The sequence below is a fragment of the Triticum aestivum genome, chromosome 6D (genome assembly GCF_018294505.1).
Source record: "Triticum aestivum cultivar Chinese Spring chromosome 6D, IWGSC CS RefSeq v2.1, whole genome shotgun sequence".
In the NCBI taxonomy this organism is placed as follows: domain Eukaryota; kingdom Viridiplantae; phylum Streptophyta; class Magnoliopsida; order Poales; family Poaceae; genus Triticum; species Triticum aestivum.
This window is the reverse complement of record NC_057811.1, coordinates 211540553-211555536: the sequence shown is the minus strand read 5'-3', so window position 1 is coordinate 211555536 and position 14984 is coordinate 211540553. Positions and strand designations below refer to the sequence as shown.

Genomic DNA, 14984 nt, shown 5'->3' with positions numbered 1-14984 from the left:
ATGCTAGCGACACTATCATATACGTGAGCCAAAAGGCGCAAACGGTCCCGAGCCATGGTAAGGCGACACCCGTGGGAATACCGTGCGTGAGGCCGCAAAGTGATATGAGGTGTTACCGGCTAGATCGATGTGACTTGGAATCGGGGTCCTGACAGCTTTGGTATCAGAGCCTGAGTGCCTGTAGGATTACCCAGCCAAACTGGTCGAAGTCGAGTCTAGAAATGCTTTAGTTATATAAGGGAATTGATTGTGGAAGGGAACGTAAGGCTCTTTTTACTCCTTTACCTTATGCCCTTCTGATTTGGGTCATCCTCTTCCTTTTCTACGGGGATTAAGAACTAGGCCTTCTCATCTATCTATTAGGATGACGATTTACTATGATAGAGACTTATAGGATTGATGGATTTAAGCCCAGTTCTGTTTCTACTACTTCCGTGTGTTCATAGTTGGTCTCGGAATCTTGATATTGGCTTCTGAGTGGTTATGCCACCATTTTTTGCATGATGTCTCAACTCATTTTGAGCATTTACAGCCATTATGCTGTCTGAGTCATCCCAGGTTTCTAATTAGTCTGATGCATTTGCAAATCCCTTCTTTCCGTTCCCGACGTCCCTTTGGGCCAGTTCAACCACACCAATCAGTGAGTTGAGGTACTATATTGCCTCGACAGATATGTTGGAGTTATTATTATGACCCTAGGTGTCTTAGAAGATTACCTAGTAATCTAGCCATGTTTGTGTCCCAGTGTGATGATTCTGGCCATCATTCTCGAAAGCATCCCGTGATGCCACTTAGTTAGTAGGCATTCTATTCCTGGGTTTTTGAACCCGAGATTCACTCTACTTACCTCGTGTTGATAGTGTTTGCTAGTTCCTTTAGGATATTAGTAACCTTTGCGATAGTCCTCGAGGTCCGTGGTATTTCTTTCTTCCAAATACCATGAACTACTTATGGCGGAAGTTCCTCGTTTAACCGAAAGATCACAACCAGAGTGCTCTTGATGAGTTCTCGATTCTATGTTGTGACTCTGCCAGTTCTACCTTTCTGCATGGGTTATCCGGAAGAAATATGTTGAACTCGTTCGACATGCTAGTCTATGCACCCACAACTCAGAAAATCGTATGTTCCTTTGAGTTGTCCCTCTTTAGTTGTTTTCTGACCTCTGTCTAACAATTGATAGTCAGGACTAGTTGTGCATTCATGTTATCGATGCCTATTATTCTTGTGGTCCGTCAAGCCATTCTATTCCAGAATGACTAGGAGAAACAAACTCCAGTACCTTATCCATATCTAGGATTGGGTCAAAGTAGTTGTATTCCGTGGATAAAAATGCCAACCCAGCTTTTGCTCTGTTCTACCTTGGAGTGTTACCATCTTTATGTCAAGAATGTCATGAGAATTGCACCACCTCTTATGAATTCTTGACGCAGTGATACTTCTCGCCATCATTATTAATTCTTCGGTCCCGTGTTGTTGTAACCGGAATGCCGACAAGTGAACCGTGATGTGTGAAATCAATACTCCTAGCAACCTCGTTGCTTGGTAGTAAATGGACAATATTCTCATTCTTAGTATGTTGGTTATTGAATCATCATTCTAAGATAGATTGTGCTACCTTGTCCTTATTTCTGGTGCACTCTTTGATCTTTGAGTTAGGATTGAATTCCTTGCTCTTCTGTTCATGTCGTCTTGCCTTCAAAAGAAAGTTAGTTCTCGAGCTTAATAACATATCGGTGGTTCATGATTCTTCGAATATCTTCTCGGAGGTATCACTAGGTTGTCACCTGACCGCTATGTTGAGTTCGTGATCATGTTGGTTTTCCTCCAAACCACCCATTCCCCAAGATTATGTGTTGGATCCCCTGAACTAGTTGGTTAAGCTAAACAATAACTTGGAGAGTTGGAAGATAAAAGCTTGCCCGACTTAGTTCATTCCAAAGGGATATTGTTGTGTGTGTGTTAGTTGAGGAAAGATGATATCTTCATCGATTGGTCCCTGTGATCAGTTGTTGGACCTATTGTCTTGTCAAAACTTTGATTTGAGTATGGGCTATCGTCAAGTCAAATCAGAACCAACGATGTTCGTAATGTTGTCTTACTCGTGGTTGATCCCTCGAGCATACACCATTACATCTTTTGGTCTGACCAATGCTATCACCGTGTTCACATGATGGTGGAAGTCCAGTGATATGGAAATAACGATGAGTTGCTGTTGAGCCCATCAGCAGCATTTTGTCTCCCCCATGATTCATGTTGAACATCAACCTAGTGTTGAAAACTTTGTAAGCAATGCCTTCGTGTTCCGTTCATGAAGCTTATGCTTGGATGGAAGAAGTGACTTCATCGAATTCATGTGCATTCTATGCAAGTTGCCGCCGTGGATACGAGAAAGATTGTTTTTGCTTCCTTTGGAATCATCCCAATTCAGCCATGCACGTGCAAAGTATTCTGTGGTATGTTAGACTGATCATCTTCGTTCCATATGAATTCCTAGCACCCAAGCCACTGATTGACTTGTTCAAGGAAAAGAAGTCTAGCGCGCGTAAAGACTTCAAAATCTTTGATGATGGATCCTAACCTGAACTCGATAGTGTTTTATTATAAGACTACTATGTGGTGATTCTTGTCTTGGACAACATGTTCACATGTTTGTAGCAGAACCAGCTCATGTTTTGGAGCTTGCTATCGTAGTTCATTTCCCGAGAATCTCGCAACGTCATCTCATCGATTTGTGTTGCAAACTTTCATTTCTCTTTCTAGACTTGATGGGTCTGGAATGTCCTGACACCAACCAGATCTGAATCTCAGGCAGATATGATGGTTGGAACATTCCCGACATTTGCATTTCGTTCCCAGCTTGCACCGCCTTGTGCCAATCTCCCTTGGACTGCCCTTCTCAGCAATTGTTGTTCAGGATCATCTTCAGAAGTGGTCCTACCATGGGTCCCATCCATTTCCGATGATAAGCAAAAATCTTTCCTTGCGTTGTCTTCAACAAGGTAGTCCACATCGTCCATTCTAGTCCGGGTATGCCATTCCTTCGAACTCCTTCAAATGTTCGTGATTGACTTAGGCTGGTATAAAGAGTCTCAATGATCTCTATATCAAAAGTAATTCTTTTTGCCACTTAAGGGAATAATTCTACGGGTCACCTTTCCTAAGGTGCCCAGATTATGGAATCATAGCAATTAACTCCTCGCTACTCTGACTCCATCCACCATCTTTCCAAGCGTGGAATTGTTGCCCACCAAATCAAACCTCGTCGTTTGTTCTTCCATCCCTCTCGATGTGTGTTTTGTGTCTCAACTCGAGATGTTTCAACATCTCATTCCGCGAGTTGATCTTGTATAGCTCGATCTTCGAGAAGATCAATCCTAGTAGAGCTTCTTTCCGTCGTCATCGCGTGGATGAAGATCTCTAAAGCGAGGATGTCAAGATCATCGTATGCAACGAATCAACAACCTTATGAGGTGCAACCTGGATCATGAAGATTGTGTTGGTCTTGTGCCCCCTCTGTCTTCTTACCTCACGTCTTGAATCTTGGGATGAGATTCTTGTTTAGTAGGGGTGAGTTGTCACAGCCCTAGCTTACCCTTTGCTTGTCCTTGCATGATCATCATGTCATCATGTTAAATTTTCTCAGAAAGTTGAAATGGGGATGACAGAAACCCCCAGCACCACTTAAACCAACTAGGGTGACTAAATACTTTTCCAATGAACCTGAAATGCCCTTCTAAAATGTTCATCATCTTTGCCTTGGTATAGAACCTCTATCAAAAATGGTTCACATTTTTCTAGGACAACATTGGGTCACTGAATTAAATCATACTCTATTTGCATTTGGGCATTTAAATGCTATATAATATTTTAAATGCTCAAATAATCATAAACTAAAATGATTGTTGTTGGTTATATTCCAAACAGTGGCATTGAGCAGTTTCATGATTTTTGGATCTGGTTAAGTATTTTTTGTAAAGCCCTAAAGACTACAGAATAATAGAAAACATAAACTAAAATAGGAAAAGCAGAGAGAGAAAGGATACCTACCTGGCACCCACCAAAGCCCACCTGGCCGGCCCAGCCACCTGGCCCCTCCCCTGTCGTCTTCCTCCTGCCAGGAGGACGGAGGCGCGTGCCCGCCCCGTGCCGGCCACCTCCTTCCTCCCAGCCTGCCTGGCTCCTCCCCAGTGCGCCTAGACGACGCCACGGGGACGCCACGAAACCCCCTGACCCCTCTCGCCCTTCCCCGTGGCCCTCTCCCCTCTGCCCCTCTCTCTCACCCGCGCCGAGCGCAGCCGTTGCCGCCGACAAGCACCGCCGTGGCCACAGCCACTGCCTCGCCTCGTCGTTGCGCTCAGAGGCTCCGCCTCGACCCCCTCTTCCTCTCCACCGAGTCGCGCCCCACCAGAAGCCCTGCAGCGTCGTCCCCGACATCGTCTTCAACCTCTGGCCGCTGGCGAACTCTTCGGGGATTCGCGAGCTCCAGCGCTTCCCCGGCCTCTTCTTCGACTCCCCTCGAACCGTGGTGAGCTCGTGAACGAAACACCTCTCTCGCCCTGGCCTCGCACGTCCTCTAGTCGCCGTTTCCGCAAGCCCCCGAGCTCGCCACGGCTAGAGCTGCTGCAACCTGCGTCCGGGCCCGCCAACGAGCTCCGCACGCTCCCAGGAGACGAACACCACCACCAGCTCTTCCCCCCGTACACCACAACGCCGTTCCCGAGCGCGTCGTACTCCGGGCACCGCCGTTGTGCTCGCCGTCGTCGCCTCCGGGCCCCTCAGGCCCTGCCCCGACCACCAATCGATGCGGATGGGTCCCCTCGTCCCGCATATGGCCTCGGCCATCGTTTTGGTCGCCGGAGAAACAATCCCAAGCGCCACCGCCGCGTATGACATCGCCGGCGTCAAGCCGCCAGCCTGTTTGATCCTGTTGACCAGGGGTTTGACCTCCCCTGGGTCGCTGACAAGTGGGCCCCGGCCCCAGCTAATACTAGTTCAGTTTTCAATTAAGTTTAATTAACTCCACTGACATTTTTAGTTAGTAGTAGTTTAACACTAATTAACTTAGATTAGTTAGTTAGTCACTGACGTGTGGACCCCACTCGTCAGGTTTGACCTGGACCGGCCCTGTTGACAGCTGACATCATAGTGACGTCATGCTGATGCAGTAATTCCTTTCTGGAATTTAAATAAATCTTAAATGGTTTATTTATTTCAGAAAATGTTATAAACTTCTAAAAATCATATAAAATCAACTGTAACTCCAAATGAAATAAGTTATATATGAAAAATGATCAGAAAAATCCAATCTATCCATATGTACGGGTTTCATGCATGTTTAAACAAGTTCACTTGCTGTTTAGTACAAAACATGATAAGGCACTATTTAAGATCACAAATGAGTTTGAACTTTGAACCTTTGGTTCAAAATGGCTCAAACCCGTCTGGTTGTAGTTGCATTAGCCCAACACCCTCATTTTGCCATGTCATGATCATGCATCAAATTGTTGCATTGCATTGATTGCGTTCCTTCTTGTTTGCCGGTGGTTGTTCCCTCTTGATAAACGTGGTTTCCACGATGTGATCAATGACACCGATGAAGAGCTATATCATCTTCAGAAGTGCCAGGCAAGCAAAACCACCTTGTTCATTCCGATACAATCCAACTCTCTCGCTTCTGCTCTCTTTTACTGCATTAAGACAACAATGCTTCAACGGTTACATGCTGCGGTAGTTGAACCCCTTTCCTCTGCATGACCTGTCTTTGCCACAGTAAATAGATGAAACCCACTAGCATGAGTAGGAGTTGTTTGAGCCCTGATGTGCCTACTCATTCATGCTTGTTGTCATGCTTGCTACTGCTTAGAGTTGAGTCAGGTCTGATTCATCGGGAATGAATTGGAATGTGGTGAACATGTCTTACTATTGAGAGCTAAGTGTGTGAACACGATTTGGTAAAGGTAGCGGTGAGAGGCCATGTAGGAGTACATGGTGGGTTGTCTCATTGAAACCGTCCTCAGGAACTGAGTTCTATGTTTGTGATCCATGAACAGCTACTACCACACATTGGGATCCTTAATTGACTCTCTCGGCTTCTGAACCACCCCTGTCCTCTGTCCAGGAGTTGCAAGTAGTTTCTGGTGTTTGTAGTATGCTGGAGGCCGTGCGCAGCGCTGACCCGCGGGGTGGGCTGTGATGCGGTAGGCACGTGGCACGGTGTACCGGGCGCCCGTTTGGTGTCTCGGGAACCCTGCTCACATCGTTCGGGGCCGTATGTGGAAACTTCAGCCGGACTCCCTGCGGATGGAACCTGAATAGGCGATAAACCTGGAGAGACTTGAGTGTTTAGGTAGGCCGTGGCTGACACCCTCGCCAGGCTTCCGCTTGAAGGTTGCCGGGATACATGACGTGTACATGGCGGTAAGTGGCGAGACCGTGTGTGAAGAAGTACACCCCTGCAGGGTTATAAATGATCTATTCGAATAGCCGTGTCCGCGGTAAAGGACTTCTGGGTTGCCTGTACAGTTCATAGACAAGTGAAAGTGGATACTCTAAAACTCGCAAGATAAGCGTGAGTGCTATGGATGGCCCTCTCGTAGGGAGACGAGAGCGGATCCATAGTGGTGTATTTATATGGTGAATATGTGGACTCGTGTGCGCCACCTCAAAGAGTTACTTGCAGTCATAGTTTAGGATGGCCACTGAGTCAAAGCTGGCTTGCTGCAGTCAAACTCCACCACCCCCTTTGTTGATACCGATGCATATGTAGTTAGTTCTGATGTAAGTCTTGCTGGGTACATTTGTACTCACGTTTGCCTATTTTATGTTTTTGCAGAGAGACATCAGTCTCGCTAGTAGTTCCGCGTGGACTTCGACGTTTAGCTTGATACCTCAGCTACAATCTTGTGCCCTCGGCAAGATCTGATAGATAGACATGCTTCTCAGCCTTTTTCATTTGTAGTTGTCTGTACTCAGACATATTTATGCTTCCGTTCGATGCTTGTATGCTCTGTATGTTGGGTCAGGAGACCATGATTGTAATACTTGGCTCCTCGGAATCTAATGAATAAATACTTGAGTCGTAGAGTTATGTTGTGATGCCATGTTGTATTTACACATATCGAGCATATTGTGTGTATGATTGAAATGCTTGGTATGTGTGGGATCCGACAACCTAGTTGTTTATCCTTGATAGCCTCTCTTATGGGGAAATGTAGTCTTGTGCTTCCATGAGCCATAGTAGTCCGCTATAGCCCGGTTCACCGGAGTCCTGCTAGCCCAGCACTACTGCTCCGGAACACTTGACTGGCCGACATGTGATTCACTTCGTTCCTGTGTCTATCCCTTCAGGGAAATTTCACGCGGTGACATCCGGAGTCCTGCCTAGCCTGCTACAGCCCGGTTCACCGGAGTCCTGTTAGCCAAGTGCTACAGCCCGGATTCGCACGCTGCTGACGACATGCTCGATGTTGATTCATGTATGTCTGTCCCCGTAGGTTAGTGCCACTTTGGGTTCACGACTAATCATGTCGGCCCGGGTTCTCTGTCATATGGATGCTAGCGACACTATCATATACGTGAGCCAAAAGGCGCAAACGGTCCCGGGCCATGGTAAGGCGACACCCATGGGAATACCGTGTGTGAGGCCGCAAAGTGATATGAGGTGTTACCGGCTAGATCGATGTGACTTGGAATCGGGGTCCTGACAACATCCACTGGGCATCAAAGATCGCCACCAGTGCAAATATAGGGAACACCCTACACTATACAAAAATGGCTAAACAAATTTTGTATCGCAAGAAAAACAAATTACAAGGTTGGCATAAAAGTTAACAGTCTGGCAGATAAATGCACCACCAGAAGTTCAGAAGCTTAGTTCATTTGACCTGAGTGTTACGTTTTCATGCTGTATTGTCAGATGGAGCACCATAAACTTCACCTTCATTTATCCTAGGCTCCTGAACAGCATAGCAAATGTCTGATAGTCTGGTTTCAAAACCATGCATATCTTGACGACATCGAACAATGTATGTCCTTGTTTCACAAAGGGTCTCTGTTAGGGAATGGACTTGTGTCTGGAGCGCAGATATAACATTGTTTTGAGCTTTCATATCTTGATCATGAGGCAGTTTGGACGAGATTGCCTTAACAACCAACCCAGTATTATGCAGGAACGTGCTTTTGGCACTGTTAGTGGATAGGTACTGACCCACTGCAGCAAGAGCTGACATTGCGGTTATAGTTGCCTCGCCACCTTCAGAAGGTGGCGGTTCTACCATTTTTTCCATAGCTTGCTGAAAAGTTGAGTTTTTACATTAGTAGTACCGGAACAGAAGATATTAAGGAGGCAGCAAAACCAAACAAAATATCTTTGGTCTATATACAGAACTTATTCTGGTGAACCCATGTAAAATATTAGTTGTATTTTACTGCAAAGTACATAATAAAACCAGGTTCCAAACATATGACCATGTATCATGGCTGATGTATTGTCTATTTCTTCACATTGTGTTGACAGCTAAGGATAAAGAGAAAAAGTTTATAATACGGTAAGCATAGTATGACATCATTCATATCACAAAACAACTGAGAACAGACAAACAGGCAATTGTAACGTTGTGTGGGCAAGTCCAGCACGGAACTAGATTACAGATCAAGATCAAAGGAACATCACTCATCTCTTTTAAACCTTGTAAGGTGCAATGATACGCTAAGACAATTGTGTATAAAATTGAAAAGAGTAATAGACATTGGTTGCAAACCATGCAGTTCAGGCACAAGGCAGAGTAAGTAGTAGTTAAAGGCATGAGGATTAAGGACTTACAACAGCGGCTTTGACTGGTGTAGTCATGCCCTTCGTCTTGCTGGTGTGACAGTCCTTGAAGATTTCTACAGCATTTTGTTCAGGTACTTTTTGGTCCTTGCGGGCTTTCCTCTGCATTTGGAACAAGTCAATATAGATCTAATAATATGGTACAGCGAAAAGAGTGAAACAGCAGCTAATTACAAGAGCCTCGCAGTGTGCAGTATAGCTACGAGATCCTATCCTCTGTTGGAATTTCACTTTCGTACGGTTGGCCTTGTTCTTTGAACAGTTCACCTACAAGAAGATAGATTTTTGAGGCACATGCGTAAATAGGACTTCAACATGTGATCTGATCACATATATATAATGTACATGATACTTTGGATCAGACCAGTGTTTAACAAGGCCTCTCCAGTCTTCATCCGATAATTTCCACTGGAGATGTTTGGGCAAGTTCACTTTTAGCCTTGCCTTCAAAGTGAGTTTTTCTCAAGTTATACCGATACTGTGGCAGAACAGACTTGAAAACATGGGTGCAAGCTTGTCTGGTTGCATCATCTTGGCTATCCAACTTGAACCTCATCTGTTGAAAAATATGGGAGTCTCATTATCACCAACCTAGAAAGTATGGGAGAGAGCAAGACGATATTATTAGTTTCCATACATAACCATACTTACAGATAAATGGTCGAGGAATGTGTTGAACTGGGTTTCGCCTTTGTCATTCCTGTACTGAATCCATGTTGGGAGGATACGTACATGGCACCTAATGGCAACCGCTGCCTCCGATTCTAACTTGGCTGACTCTGTAGCATCATGTGGCCTTTTTAAACCTGTCTCAAAACGGATTTCCATTCTTCCTCCTCTAGATTTAGTTAACCTATCGAGCATTATCCCTGATGTTTGTTTCCTCTTGCGCCTAGGTGCTAGTCCAACAACGAACATAGGTAGTGGAAGTGTACATCAAACTGTGAGACTACATATAAAGAAGCATACAACTGTAACTTGACTCCAGCAACTACCTTCTTGCTGTTGAAGCTCACAAAGTTCATATGATCTTGCCAACTCCTCTTGTGTCAAGAGTGCTTCAGAAGTAGTGTCATGTGGCAAGGGAGCTTGGGAACGTGCTGCTAGCTGAGTTGACCAACAAGTAACTCGTGCAGCTGGTGGTACTGTGGAAGGTGTTGCAACAACTACGGCTGTCTCTGCTTGTTTGGTAGCAGCTATTGGTTTCTGTTTGGCTTGTTCTGCAGCTCGTGTAGCACGGGATACCCTGTTTGTACAATTTTCCGCTGAACTTTGACCTTCTATTGCACCATCAGTACCAGCAGATCTGCAGGATTCTTCCGCTTCCTTTTCCCTGACATTCTGTGTTCCTTCATCTTTCTTTGTGCCATGTTAAGTCAAGTTGACAAGAAAAACGAATAACAATTTAGTTCTTCATAACAAATTGATGCGTGATACAGACGAACTGAACTTTGATGTTAGACAACCACATGATAGGAGGATGTAATATATACGAAAAACAGGACGGCATGAGATAACCAGAACTATGATGTGTAAACTAAGCAGAAGACATTTCATTAAATTAGAAGCAATGCAATCGAAGGTAGACACCATATGAAAGATGCTACAAATATCGCTCTGCCAAGTTAATAGTGTCTCGTCATAAAGGGCGTTTAAACAAATGTGAAGCAGTACAAGAAATAAATCATATGCAATATGTAAACAACATGACACTACCAAGTTAAAGTTCTCTCGTTATTAGTGCTATTGCATATTCACAGCATTGCATATTCACAGCTTATGATGTGTAAACTAAGGAGAAGGCATTTCAACAAATTAGAAGCAACTAGTCGTCAACCTGTGCATTCGCACGGATAGTCAATAAGTTGTATGTAATTATTTTGTTGAATGAAAACATATAGCATGAAGGGGAAAAAAAGTGAAACGCCCATCCATCCAGTGAAATTGCAAGCACATATGACGTGTCTCATTTTTTTATTACTTTAATTCTAAGTGACTTAAAAGGAGTCAAATAATTATTTTAACACTTTTGATTTTATTTTATTTCATTATCCTTGCTTTTATGTATATCCGATATGTGCCCGATAGAACCAAATTTTTATAATTGTTTTCAGTGATAAACTCATTCCATAATATAGAAACTTGAAGCAAGAGAACATATGTGGCCAAAAAGAGTGATTGATTAGTTGAGTTTAAGTTACACGAAAGGATCCAAAGAATTTCTTCTAACATTTCAGATTTTCTTTTTTTTCATTAACCTTGCTTCTATGTATATTGGATATGTGCCCCACAAAACATTCCATAACATATTTTGAAGCAAGAAAACATAAGAGACCAAAAGAGAGAAGATTTATCGAAAATCAGTGTTTTGAGGCTCGTATAAACTACTTGTAGAAATATATATATCAGGATGATATAAATCCCTATATAATCTGGTCGATCAATGGCATTGTTTCCTATTGCACCAAAGAAGCATGACATATGAACATGGAACTATTGTAGAAAAATCATCTACTTATTAAAAAGACAGAATGCCAAATACTTGTCAGCCTATATATTCTAGACCTATGAAATAAATCATTTCTCTAGTTAGTACACAGTTTATTTAGTGCCATTCCTATAGTCATGGGATCCTTCCATCCCATAAGGATTGTTGGGCCATCAACCATGTATCCTCGCCATGAATGGGCTCCAGCAACGACACGCGTGAGGCCGATACATGAATATCTGCAATTTTGCCACAAGCATGAACAGACAAAGAGAAAACAGAGATCAACTCTAAATAAATAGAAAAAGGAAATTATAGATCAATGTGTGCATCACTTTTATTTACTGTTTGCTATTTCAGATCCAGAGATAAGTATTTTTTGTCTCGGCAGCAGAATATTTGCACTCGATAGCAATCAACCACACCAATTACCTTGGAAAGAAACTAAGAAAAAGATCTGATGGACAATCTTACCATCTTTAAGAAAATAGTAGTGGTAAAATGCATAGATGAGGCATGCATGTAACATAGTTAGGTTTCATCCATAAAAAGCTACAGAGATCAAAATGCAAATCTATTAAGAAAGAGCGGGCACCTATGGTGATTGACAAAATAATAGACATGGATGATATCATCGCTGGACAAAACGGGTGACTGTTGCCATTGTTTCTCCGGCAATAGGACATCAATCCTAGCAGCAGTCATTGGAAAAGTATGGCTTATCCCTGGCCGCCATGTGTGCTTGCCGACCGCTTGTACGTCCCAATAAACAGGGTTTAACTTCAGCAGCACAATGGTGCCATCTCAGTATCCAACCAAAAAACCTGGAGAAGATCATCACAGTTAGTTAGTTGCAGTAGTAGAGAGAGAGAGCTGACTTAGCGGATGTGGTCATTAAGAGGCAAACATGACATGCTATGCGTGAAAACAATCTGGATCAAGGTGCAAAGCCATTGACGAAGCTAGTCACATAGCATCGATGGATAAGACGGCACCACCATCTCATCGACAATGTGGCAGCATGGTGTGCACTGGTCGACCCATTCGACGTCACTGCCAATCTCATCGACAACGGCAACAATAAGAAACGGTGGCGGCGTGGCATGCACTGATAGATCCATGCAGCGGCACCACCGTCTAGTCGACAACGGCTGCTGCGTGTCATGTGTGCGCTGCTTTACCCTTTATATCAAGAACAGTAGTATATATCGACTAAAAGATTACTTATATATGTACTGACTAAATAAAGTAGTATACTAGTTCACAAAAAAGGTGTTATTATTGCCTTACAAAAATGATGTATATACTGCCGTGCACAAAGAGCAGTGCACATACTACTTGGTTGTAGATGTATATAGACAAAATATAGTACAATAGTATATACTTGAAATTAGTACCTTACATACTCCCTCTGATGGTAGCATATACCACAAGGAAGATAAAAAAGGCGTCAGCTATTCTAACCAGTTCAAAAATGCAGTATAGAGTCCATGGCAAAAATATGGTAAACACTCCATTATCACTAAGTTAGTATATACAATATCACAAAAATATTGTCCTGGTATATACTGCTTATTGACACCATACTCTGTCCCAAGCTCCCCAAGTTCACGGAAAAAACAGTAAAAAGACCGCATATTTTCAAGATTTTGCAATATAAGCTAACATTTTAAAATCCTTTCTATATACTATATGGTTGGTTTAGCACACACAGTTTAGTAAGACAGCATATAGAAAATCACAAATGTATTTAGAACTGAAAGTAAATATAAAAAGCATGACCGTATTGTTGGAGATTATAAATCCATGTCATGTAGGAAAGAAATCTCAATGAAGTAGTGTGGTATCCTTAACTATGGTTGAAGGGATAAATCTGATTGAGCAAACTATCAAATACATGCAGGTCCATATGGCTGATGCCATCAGTTCAACAGGAGCCTGAACCCCTATCTGGCGTTGATGATGAACATCCGGCACAAGCTCTGCATCGACAGTTAAATCATAAGCCTGCTTGGTAAGAAGAAATTCTTCAAACAACACCAATCATATGGCACACACATCAGATTGTGGAATTTCCTTATTAAGAATTCTTCAAACAACACTAATCATATGGCACACACATCAGATTGTGGTCACATGGATGCTTTCAGATTAGTAAAAGTCAAATGTCATGCTATGTCAAGCAGCTTTGAAGCCGCATTAATGATCACATCCTAAAGTGGTCCTCAAGAATCAGGATTAGATATCGATGCTCATAGTCATCGGAGCAATAGTATTTCTTTAGTGAATTAACATGCTTTTGTAATTATCGGAGCAGTAGTATTTCTTGAGTGAATTAACATGCTTTTGCCAAAAGATGCTAATCATCCATGTGACCATGTCTCTGCACCATAAACAGATGAAGCATCAATGATCAGAAATATGGACGTGGAATTAATTACTCCTTGTGGGAATTAGGACAGACGTTTTCATAGCAAAGAAAGCTCCAGTTCTGCATATTAAATTGTAGTACACTGGGCAACAAAAAGCAATGCATTGGGTGTTATTCATGAGCGACAATTTACACAACTATACTGTAGTAAGCTAAATAGCAGTTGAGACCATGAACCATTTTTTTAACTAACTAAACCACCAATTATAGAAAATTGTAGTGTCCTCTACAGAATTGAATCTTATCGATCACTATGGACTATTAGTCCTAACTGAAGCACCTGTTAAGAAACTAACTAAACCACCATGATTGTAAAAAAAAAAAACTATCTAAATCACCATTGCAAAGCCGAAGGACAATAGTATTGACTCGGTTCCTTGCCAAACCAAAATTTGTGTGTAGTGCCCACTAACATGGCAATCCAGTGGCACTCCACCTAACACACCCGTGAATCCATTCCACCAAGTTCCATGAGAGAACTTCAGAGGAGAAAATTACCTTGCCGAGCAGCCACTTAGAACACGGACGAATTTGCTAAGCGGAGCGTGATCTTCTCTGCGTACTTCCGTGCATCAGCGGTCCGAAGAGTGGAGGGGCACAAAAGGACATTGTTGTCGCCATACGCATCGCTGCCGCAGGTGAGCAGAGCGCCTGTCGCAGACATGACGATCGGTGGGAGAGGAGGAATTGGAGCTGGAGGAAGATCAATGAATGGGACACAGTCCGCCTCACCCTTGTTCCCCGACCAGCCGCATCACCACCACGCGACCGGAAGCATCCGTCACCGCATGTTGATCCAAGAGAGGACCAAGGAGAGAGATGGTCCACGGTGGCTATGGAGGTGCTGGGATGCAACAGAGGGTGAATGCGGTGAGCAGCGGCGGTGGATGGGGCAAAGAGCGGCGGCGGATGGTCGGGATCAGCGCGGCGGCGGATCCATTGCAGGCGATGGGTGGGATGGTGGGGATGAGGTTAGGGATACGGGAGGGCTATTTTTTAGCAGATCGGGAGGAGGGCTTCTATTTCTACAACGGTGGGCGTTTTGAGTTATGTTCATGATTAAGCACATAATTAAGCGAGAATTATATGGGTTAATCTCCACCGTAATAACTTGGTCCCATCAGATGAACGGCTCGTAAATTCTAGTATAGGTATAGATATAGATAGATAGATGGAAGCTAGACACCATATGAAAGATGCAACGAATATCACTCTACCAAGTTAAAACTGTCTCG

At 43.4% G+C, this 14984-nt stretch overlaps 1 long non-coding RNA gene across 1 annotated transcript; it reads right to left on the bottom strand.

Moving 5' to 3' along the window:
- Positions 1-11157: 11157 nt before the first annotated feature.
- On the bottom strand, positions 11158-14766 carry LOC123144483 (uncharacterized). Its single transcript, XR_006471529.1, has 3 exons — positions 14248-14766; positions 11914-13300; positions 11158-11557 (listed from the first exon to the last, which is right to left on the bottom strand). It is a non-coding gene; the product is annotated as an uncharacterized lncRNA (long non-coding RNA).
- Positions 14767-14984: the final 218 nt, after the last annotated feature.